An 8,818-nucleotide genomic window follows, 5' to 3' on the forward strand; every position below is an offset into this window, starting at 1 on the left:
CGTGGGAATTCCCTCCCTCAGCGTGACAGAGTTTAAAAAGGAACTCAAACACTACTAGAGATACTTCTGATTTTGCAAACCAGGCAACCTGCAATGGCTACTGCGGCACCGAAAACACCTGAGAGAAGGATTACTGATGCTATGGAGGATTTGACTTTAGCACCACGAAAAAAACGGGAAACCCATGGGCCTTGTTTAACGCGATTTCTTCACGAGCCGGCGGATCGTGTGGAATATACTTTTCACTTGTCTGAAGGACGTGCGTGTATGTACGTTTATGAGAAAATCAACAGAGAAGTCAGATTGGTTAATGTGGATAACGATGAGAGATTCACCATGAATTCAACGGATGATCCATTTTTAATATTCGAAGAAAGAGATTGGTTTTTATTCTACTCAAAAGTATGGAGAGATTCGAAAGACGGGATGGATACACCTCTCTTTATCGAGGAATGGTCGGCGATAACCATGGGAACGAGGTATCGGATTTTGGCAGACCAGATAAATAAACATTTGGACGACTATGTTTATATTCTGTGTAGCGACTTTGGAACGTACCCAGAATTCACGTGGCCGATATCTGAAAAAGATCATTTAAAATTATATGATCTGAAATTCATGTTCCAATGGAAGGATCTAGCGTTGTCCTTGAGTGTTTGTAAAAACGATTTTATATTTTAGGGATTATCAAGACTATATAATTTGTCAATGTAACCTACTTTTTAAAAATACATGTATACATTTACCTTTGTTTGGACAATATATAATATGTCCTTGAGTGTTTTGTAAAATGATTAAAAATGTTTGTAAAATGATTTTATATTTTAGGTGAATACATCATGGAGGAGAATTTTGAAATGTCTGTGAAATTTATTTTTTGTTTGTGTGATATAATTCACATTATACATGTTTTTAACTTTCTACTTACATTCTAATAAAATATATATATTTTTTTTGTTGTTTGGAAATGTTTTGTAACTTTTATGTAGTGAAAAATGTTTGTGACTTATATTGTGAAATAAAAAATGTTTGTGACTTTTATATTCTGAAATAAAAATAATGTACAACTTTGTAACATAATTCTTATTGATTGAAATCTGACTGTATTGACATGTCTGAACTAATAAAGATATTTGACTATCCTTCGAATTCTCGTGTTTTGTGGAGGTAAAGATAGATTAAAACAGATAGTGTTACAGGAATACGGTGTAAGATTATCAGATCTGTCTGCATACATGTATTCTCTAAAGGGAACGTCAATATTAAATATATTCATACTATTATTGATATTTTCTTGAAATGTTGATGGACAAGGTGTCACGAAATAAATCCACGCCTGAAGTAACTAAGACCATTTTAATATAACCTACCTGTAAAGTTACAAACAGATAGGGTGCAGAGTTTTTAATAAACACATATATCCCTAGTGTTGCACATACATAGTAGGCAATACACGTATCTTTTTCAAACATAATTAATGTATTTTCATTTTGTGAATCAGATTTAAGAACACACAACGACTACGCTTGTATGGTTTTATTTTACCATAGCAAATCGTCACCCTATAAACCCTATAACATTTTTGAACAGAATTTTACATTTTACTTTTGTCGGGTAGCCTACTCGTGATTTTTTATGTGAATTGTAACAGAAGACATTTATATGGGACAATCAGAGCATTTTGTTTTGTTCAATGTAAAATAATAATAATAAAAAATAAATAAAAACATATTCAGAGTAGTGATCATCGTCATTTATTAAAGAAGACAGTTGTAATTTCATTGCGTTAAAATACATTAGTCTTATAGCATTTCATTCATTATGTAAAATGTTAAAACACCAATGCAATTCACCTTATTCCGCCCCGCCCACTTTTAATACTTCGCACTTCCGCTAAACTGACACGGCACATCCGGTAGCTATTTCAGTCGTTAGAAGATTGTTTATAGTTAGCCAAAACTTTATCAAAATGACTAATAACGTTAATACCGTAAATGTTTTAAATTGGGAGCACGGAGAAAACTTCGTAGCTATCAGTTTGTCTCACATTGTCTCATCCATCGTCATTGTTAACGTTGCCAGAGGTAACGTTAACCTATGGGAATATTTAACTACGTCCTCCTGTCAGAAGGAGTTGATGGAGCAGCAATAAAAAAATATTTGTAAATAATAAGGAATTAGAATATTTAGGGTTAAGGATAGGAGATTAGGTAATTGGTTATATGAACGATTAAAGTTGAGTAAAATCAGTTGTAAGAAGTGTTTGATGTTTTCAGGAAGCTAGAGACACCTTCTACTGACCTTCATGTATAGAAACATTTTACCATTTAAATTTCATAAGTAATAAACCAAGATGGTATTCATTTGCAAACTTGACGTGACTTATTCCTTCTAACTATAAGACTTAATTCATTTAAGTTTTAAGGGGAATCTACAGAGCTCACATTATATTGTTTTATAATAAATAACTGACAGGTAAAATCTGGTCACATTGTAAAGGTTTATAAAAAAACTTCATAACAGGTAACATCTGGGCACATTGTAAAGGTTTATAAAAATAACTACATTCACAACAGGTAACATCTGTTTTACAAGATTGACAAGGAGGACAAGTTTCACCTTCCTTTCATAGAGGAGATCGGTAATGGTGAAGCCTCTGTCTGCCATTACTTCATTGCCTGGACGAAGTTATTAAGTTATTGAAGAAAAATGCGATATGCGATAACTCATTAAACAATGCGATATTCGATATGCGATATGATAATGCTTAAAGTATATAAAATTAACTTAAATTAGATTTAAAATTATATAACCTACATATGTGTTTCACATTCTTTTTGTAACAAGAAAACATCCCTTCAACTTGTGAAAGTGAACATCAGTGTTTTACTGTATATAAGATGTGTTATTTTTACATCAGTGTAAACCACAGGGTTCAGGTTATCCTAAATTAGGTCTATTTAACAACAGAAACTGAATAATCAAATGTAAAAGTAAAACACTGCTTAGTTTTTCACTGTATGAATTATATAAACGGATTAAAGCTTATTAAAGCAAAAAAAAAAAAAAAATTATGCATATTGCAATATATACATTTGCGATATTTTGATATATTGTGCTCTACATGTTGTGTTTGGAAACTGCTCTCTGAAACACTTCTCCTCCATGATGTCACGCAAACACGAAATCACCTTGCTTACAATGGACTGAGAAACACCAAACCTTTCAGCAAGATCACCCTGCAATAAATTAAAGGGATAGTTCACCCAAAAATGAAAATTCTGTCAGTAATTACTCACCCTCATATTGTTCCAACCCAGTAAGACCTTCGTTCATCTTCGAAACACAAAAAAAAAATGGAGTGAGACAGCTCTCAGTTTAATCAAAAATATCTTAATTTGTGTTTCAAAGATGAACGAAGGTCTTACGGGGTTGGAACAACATGAGGGTGAGTAATTACTGACAGAATTTTCATTTTTGGGTGAACTAACCCTTTAAGATGCAGCTTCATCAGAGCCATCAGGAGCTGATACCAAGTGTGTAGCTGAAAGCTGTTGGTGTGTGAACTGGGAAGGTGCTCGGCAACTGAGTGGAATGCATCAATGTCGACCCTGTGTAGAGCTGACAAAGGTGGTCGTTTCTCAGCAGAGTTATGTACTATGGCACTGCCTCAACGCATTGTGTGACCATTTCAGATGTAGGTGGCTTCAGGTTGAGTTGAGATTTTGAAGTGTAGTTGGGTCAGAGACGGATGGATCCTCCCATTGTGTGTCTGCATCACAGGTCTGGGGCGTGTGGCTGTGATCATCCTCACAGTTGTCCACTGCAACACTGACTCTCATCAATGCATCTATGGAAATAATATAACCATAAACATTATTACATTAGTACTTAAAATAGATCATGAGAATTAATTAATTTATGATGGCACTCATACTTAGAACAGTGTGAAAAAGAGAGATGCATTAAAAACGAGACAGTATACACACAATCTCCTAACTCTATGTAGGTCAATATCAATATCTGAATGAGAGATGAAGCTAGCTGGCCTCCTTACAGGAATAATGTGAGCTATTGTAAGACTGTAATGTACCATAATATATTGTAGTATCGTGAATATTCATTCATTCTTTATTTCAGACCCTTAGGTCCATATAACAAAGTAAACGAAATATAAGAAATATGACATATAGGTGGCCAATGGTAATCATGCAAGATTCGTTGTATTTTGTGAACGGCTCGTTACTAATCTTAAATGTATTCATAGAACGGACTTCATCTAACGTTAGGCTAACAAGCACATAGATAGGTAAGTTAGGAAACAACAGTTAGGTAGCTTACCTGAATCTGACAACCTGTTCAGCACCCGGCGGGACTTCTTTACCAGAACATCGTAGCCGAGCCTTTACTCGGGGTAAAAGGGTGTTCGTTCGTCAGTCTGCTCCCCGTCCATAAAATGGTACGAACACACATATAACACACATGGTACGAACACACAGCGCTTGGGTGAGCACTTCAAGTTTAGCGCCTTCCGCCATTGCCTCAGGTGCTCCACGTGTAAATCGTAAAGTACACCACAACATTCCGATCGCTTTAGCCTACATTGTGTTCGTAACACCGTTGGTTAAATTGTTTTATCCTCTTAATCCAATTGTTATGTCAGCCCCTAACTGAGCATATAATACTTAACATATTTTACCGTTACAACTATAGAATTATGCTAGAAACTAGCGTAGGTCCTTTCAGCCGGAAGTTGAAGTCCCTCTCAGCCGGAAGTAAGATGACAAAATGAGCGTAATGGCGCCGCCCTTGTTGTCATGGAAAATAAGGTGAATAAGTTAACACTAGAACTGTCGGAATTCCATAACAACTAGAACGACCATAGCCCCATTTTTAGCCTGCATCACAGCGACGCCACGTGACTGTGACGTATGCCAACAAAGTACCGCGAGAGCTGCACTGCTATGGTTTCAGGGTTGAACCAGAGAATGTCTAATAGGAAGAGAATTGGCACTCTCTGCTTATTTCCGGTTTCTGGACTGGCTGCAGTTCCGTTAGAATTCCACTGGAGGTGATCACGGGCGAGATGCATGCTGGTTAGTAAACAACCATGATGTATTGTTCTCTTTTAAAAGGTTTGATTTTAATAAAACACTGATATTATGTTTTATGTGTATACGTTATGTGGTAATATTCCCAAACTATCTCAGTGCGATCTCTATGGGTTATGCAATGTAATTTTTATAAAAAAAAAAAAAAAGAAAAAAAAAAAAACGATGTCTGTGTTAAAGAAAAAAAAAGACTGATAAACATGTATTTGGAATGGAATTAAATAAGTAGGCTACTTTCGGTGTCTTGTTCATTATATTTATTTTCATATAAAAGCAACAGAACTTAAATACCACCCAATTTATTAGCAACACTGGGGATATTTTGTAGTATATTTATATCGACTTCATCAGTCTCTGAAAATTCTTCATAAAGAAAACAAAGAATGGTCTTCTCAGTTGCCATAGATGCAACTCTTGCGTCACCAGAACAGTGTGTTCAACGCATAATTGTATGCATTTTAAGGTTAAATGCATCAATCTGGAGCGCTTTGAGAGGACAAATTAAGAGCTTCAACTGGCTTCAGTCCATGAACTGTGGACATTGAACAAAGAAAAAAAGCATTGACTTTTACTTGGACATTGAGTGACCTTGCACATTAAGATGAAATCGGATTTTTCTCCAGTCATTATTAAAAACAAGCTAACAAAGAATGATTGATCCTGATGGGTGCCAACTCTATGTGGGGGCCATTTTGCATCAAAATAATATTATTTTCACCACAACCATCACGTAAATAGACAGACACAAAAGTTAGGAAACTTCAAAAGCTTCATGCAGTTTAGGACAGTCCTGTTTGTGAATAAATCCAATAATCAAAACAAAATGATAGTCTACAATTGAATACGGTGTAAACCTTTCACGACATGCATCACTATACAGTAGCCACGCACGCACACGCACACACACACACACGCACACGCACACGCACACGCACACACACTTGGCGGCACTGTGTCTACAATGGGTGTTATGGTATCTCTACCATCTGGTAAGACACACACACACACACACACACACACACACACTGACAAAAGATAAGAGTTTGATGATAGATTAAAGGTAGATACGCTGAGGTTAGTTGTAACACGATAGGCTTGTTGCATAAATGGAACGTTCGATATTTCCGGGTTGTCACGGTAGGCCGCACGACTTCCGGTTACTCCTGTCAGAGCGAGTCTGACAGCGAGCAGCTGCTTGTCAGAGCGAGAACGTTAACGTCAACTTTAGTAAAACGAGGAAGATGGAATTTTACACACGATGCTTGCAGGACCTGCCAAGGATAACCGTAAACGATGTACATAGGATTATACAATCCTCAACATCAGCCCCAAAGAGCAAGCGGGAGAAGGGGTTTAAAATGTATATTTCCAGCTACATTGACAATTACGAAGGTAAGTTAATTTACTATGCTTTGTATTAGTCTAGCCTATGAGCTATCTTGCTAACCGGTAACGTTAAACATTGAATGAGCCTGACGAATATTATCTTGTTTTAAGTGTTTTGATCATAACATGACATTATTCTTAACTCAGTGTCAAACAAAGAGCCAGAGACAGGGAGAGTGAGTGTCCGCGCTACCTGCCATAGGTCACTGAGGAAGAATGAGAAACCTCACGACCTCAGAGTAGGATCAAAGATAGTTCAGTTGTTCCAGCCAGTTCTGCTCCAACCATGTCCTGGGGATTTTGTGTCGCTAGGATAGGCTCTGTATCAGTAAATTCGGCAGAAAGTAGCACTCAAATATCTAACCTAGCCCACATGAAAACCCCAGGAACTGGTTGTGACGGCTGTTATATATTATAATTTAAGTTTGTGTGTTAAGTTGTAAGTTAGTTGAAGTTTAAGTTATCTGTATGTTCAGTATTCATGTAACGTTTTTGACTTGTAATAGCCTACTAACATCTCACATATGTAATACTAACATAATGTTTAAAAAAACAGAACTAAAAACGACTATTTTTGGTCATTTGTTAACTAATATGACTAATATGATATGGTTAAGCCTACCATGACTAACAATCTGAAATGTTGATTTTTTTTCCATTTCCTGTGCCTGTACTATATTTAAGATGGTAATGGTTATCTGTAATATGATTAGTTTGTAAAATTGTCTCTCTTTTTTTTTTTTTTTAAAGATTACACTTGAGCACTCATTCCCGGTGCAACTGTTTGAGGCTGTGTGTTCATGTGTGGCTGGTAAGGCACTGTGCAATCACAATGTTGCACTGCTCTATCAGACAGCACACTACTCTCAGCTTCAGATCAGTGCTGTACCCCCTGTCCTTAGTTGCACTGAAACAGAGCAACGCTGGCACAAGCCAAGGTCTATGGTAAGTCTGAGACCACACTGTTTCATAGTGTAGTCAGCTGAATTGGTACACGTGCAAAGCTTGCTTTCATTAAAGACCATTACTATCAACAGGGTGTGAAGCCAGGCCGGGTCAGAGACATGGTCGTGTTGTCAGCCAAACCCAAGCAAAAGACGGTTGGAAATGGTGTAAGGTAATAATGTTTTATCTTATTTCTATAATTTAGATAAAACATGATTAAAATATGAAAATAAAATAACATTTGAAACATATATCATGTTCCATTTCAATTTGCCTATATGGTGGGAAGAGGGAGTGTTGATGCTGTTAACACTTTTAGCTCTTTATTGGTTTGTGTGTGCATATGTTGTATGTATGTATATGTTGTGTATCCAAGACAAATTTCCTGAAAAAGGACAATAAAGTATACTAACTACTAACTAACTATATACACAGGAGCACACTTTACAAAGCACTGAGGGGAGAACTGCCAGATGTGGACATGCTCAAAGTGGCTGAGGTGTATAGTGATTTCCCTGCGACCTTGGCGCCACTCATCACCACCATGGCCATTAGTTCTGATGTTCCATTAGTCCAGTCAGCACTAGGAGAAGTGCAGGAGGGAAGTGCCATCGCCTCTCAGCACCCAGTAGCACCCACCAGGACCATCCAGTTGCACTCAGATGCACCTCCACCTCCACTTCTGCCATTGGCTGATTACAGGTTGGAGCCTACAACCTGTCAATTTGTTTGCAGTGAACAACAACAGCTTCATCTGGTGTCCCTGCAGACAAGTATTGAAATGGCCAGACAGGTGGAGGCTTCCACACGGGACCAGAGCTTGTCTGCAGAGTGGCATCAGGTTCGTCGACCACGGCTAACGTCCTCACACTTTAGAGAACTGTGCCATGTTCGAGGTGAGAGTACAGCACAGCAGCTCGCTCAGAGGATTTTGAAGGGCACTGTTCAAACTGCTGCCATGAAGAGGGGTCTGGTACTTGAACCTGTTGCCATTGAGGAGTACTGCAGGGTCAAGAACACAAACTATTGGCCCTGTGGGTTTATCATCCACCCCGATGCCCCCTGGTTAGGGTCTTCTCCTGACGGGGTTGTATTTGACCCAACCGAAAACCCTCCCTATGGTTTGGTTGAGATTAAATGCCCAAATTGCAAGAGCTATGTTGATTGCAAGTACTTGAAGTTGCATGGCAACACAATGCAATTAAAACGGCAGCACAGCTACTACTGGCAGGTCCAAGGCCAGCTTCTATTAAGTGGAATGGAGTGGTGTGATTTTGTGGTGTTTGCAGAGGATGACATGGTCATCCAAAGAATCTACAAAGATGCAGAGGTTGCACAAATCATTAGGGAGAAGGGGGATCACTTCTTTTTTTATT

General features: G+C 37.7%; 1 long non-coding RNA gene across 1 annotated transcript; it reads left to right on the forward strand.

Annotated features, from left to right (window-relative positions):
- Nucleotides 1–7,132: 7,132 nt before the first annotated feature.
- LOC308695936 lies at nt 7,133–8,024 on the forward strand. The gene is made up of 3 exons (XR_014030766.1): nt 7,133–7,442; nt 7,535–7,614; nt 7,878–8,024. It is a non-coding gene; the product is annotated as an uncharacterized lncRNA (long non-coding RNA).
- The last annotated feature ends 794 nt before the right edge of the window (nt 8,025–8,818 follow it).

The sequence above is a fragment of the Scardinius erythrophthalmus genome (assembly GCF_964197995.2).
Source record: "Scardinius erythrophthalmus genome assembly, chromosome: 9".
NCBI classification, from domain to species: domain Eukaryota; kingdom Metazoa; phylum Chordata; class Actinopteri; order Cypriniformes; family Leuciscidae; genus Scardinius; species Scardinius erythrophthalmus.